General features: G+C 38.0%; 1 pseudogene; it reads right to left on the minus strand.

Moving 5' to 3' along the window:
• Positions 1-1,741: 1,741 nt before the first annotated feature.
• On the minus strand, positions 1,742-1,840 carry LOC132272162 (small nucleolar RNA R71; annotated as a pseudogene).
• Between the last annotated feature and the right edge of the window lie 446 nt (positions 1,841-2,286).

Here is a 2,286-nt window from a genome sequence, read left to right on the forward strand (position 1 = left end):
TGTGATGTGTTTGGATTGTGAGCTTAAAGAAATGATTAATGACTTAGCTTGATATATTGTGCTATCTACCATGTTGCTTAGACAATATATGCTTAATTTGTCATCCATGCTTGTTGAAATAACCCCACACACAAACTATTGTTGTAATACATGTTTTCCCCTTCATTAATCATTCGTTAAGGGTGTAGAAAAGTTATGCTTAGTGGTGACCTCTAAATCCCAAGATCTCTCTCTTATTTTCTCTCCATTATATTTAATTGTTTACTTTAGTTTAAATTGCATCTTAGTGTAATTCAACCACCAACCAATCTTTTGATCACTCGACCTACTAACCCTAATCTCGATTCCATAACCTAATACGACCCACCAATCCATTGGGACGATCCCTACTCACCCTAACTATATTTTTAGTGAAATGTAGTAGTGGCAATTTCTAAATATAAAACTTGGCCACATTCATCATAGTTCAACACCACTATATTTTTGCACAAGCTTTGGTTGTTGCCAACGACCACACCAACTTTTTGGCACCGTTGCCGGGGATTGATTGAAGGCAACGTCGTATTTGTCGAATCAATTAGGAATTAGTACTCTTTTGATCGTGTCTTTACTTTGTTTTCATTTTCATTCTGGTTACTTATTGTATTGGTTCTTGTTTGACTAGGTGCATTGAGCTAGAAGGTGAGCAAAGGAGCATTTCAAGCAAGGAGCTAAGCAAAAGTAATGAAAAAGCTAAAATCTAAAATTTTTGCAAGGCTAAGATTAGAAATTGAATTGAAGTGCTAAATGACCCTTTATGAGCTCTTTCTTAACTCAATCTCTAGTTAAATCGTCGGTCCGCGTGGAGGCTTGTATTTCAATTCTTAGATAAATCATGAGCCCATGTGGAGGCAAATTACTTTTCTTTACATATTGTTGATTGCATGGGAGTATGGGATCATTGTATGTGGAGGAAGTTTGTTGGTTGTTGATTTGTTGCGAAGGTGAAGTGATTGTTCATTACTTGTTGCTTGTTGTACATGCATGGTCGTAGATCATTGAAACTTACTCTTATCCCTCTTAATTTTCATTTTGAATCCGTTGTTCGAAAGCCTAAGGGAAGAGGAAGTTCTTGTCAATCCATTTCATCAATTGAACGACATAATGAGGACCATGTGGAGGACCTTAGTCACATAGACCAACAAAGCATCCTCCACCCCAATGTGTATCATGATAACATGCAAGTACTATTAGGCATGCCGAGACCATTCATTCAACCACCATAACAACAAGGCCAAGTTCCATTGGGAATGCCAAGGCCAATCTATGCTCCACCACCTCCCATCATTCAAGGCAATCAAGGTGCCCATGTTGCACCTTCAATTGTTAATCCTCCCCTTGCTTTAAGAAATCACTTTGTGCCTAATGAATACAATGCACCCATATGCATTCAATTGCCACCATTTAGAGCACACCACTATGAAATCAAACCACAAACCATTTAAATGCTTCCTAACTATCATGGACTTCCTAGTGAAGAACCTTACAAGCATTTGGATGAGTTTCTTGAAGTATGTTCCACGGTGAGATACACGGACATGCCAGAAGAGGTCTTAAGGCTTAAACTTTTTCCATTCACCCTTAAAGACAAGGCAAAATGTTGGTTTAACAATCTTAGGCCTTTTTCAATAACTTCTTGGGCAGAAATGCAACAAGAGTTCTTGAAGAAGTACTATCCAGTTTCTAAGACCAATGCCATGAGAACCTCAATTCTAGAGTTTTCACACTGGGATGGGGAAACTTTCCATGAGGTATGGGAAAGATTCAATGAATTGCTTAGGAAGTGTCCACATCATGACATGCCCAAATGGCAATTAGGTCAATATTTCTTTGAGAGCTTATCCGACAATTATAAGGGCATGGTTAATGCTTCCATAGGTGGCTCTTACATTGATAGGCATGAGGATGACGTGTGGCGTCTTTATAAAAGCATGAGTGAAAATTCTTTGCAAAAAACTTTATCTTCCAAGAATAATAGGAATTCAAGTGGAAGGAAGAATGTTGGCTTACATCAAGTTGACCATTCCAATGAAATAGCCGCCGAGATGAAATCCTTATCTCAAAGGTTTGATCAATTCTTAATCAACCAAAACTCGGCAAATCAAGTATCTTCCATCCCTAACCATTCCCATCATGTATCCAATGAGACATGTATGACTTGTTTAAGTGTTTTACATTCTACTTCCAATTGTCCCCATGGACATGTACAAAATGAGCATCATGAACAAGTCAATGCAACTTTTGTTA

Source organism: Cornus florida, unplaced genomic scaffold, assembly GCF_030987335.1.
Source record: "Cornus florida cultivar Cherokee Brave unplaced genomic scaffold, ASM3098733v1 CherokeeBrave_3.0.0_Hap2_Chr08, whole genome shotgun sequence".
Lineage (NCBI taxonomy): Eukaryota > Viridiplantae > Streptophyta > Magnoliopsida > Cornales > Cornaceae > Cornus > Cornus florida.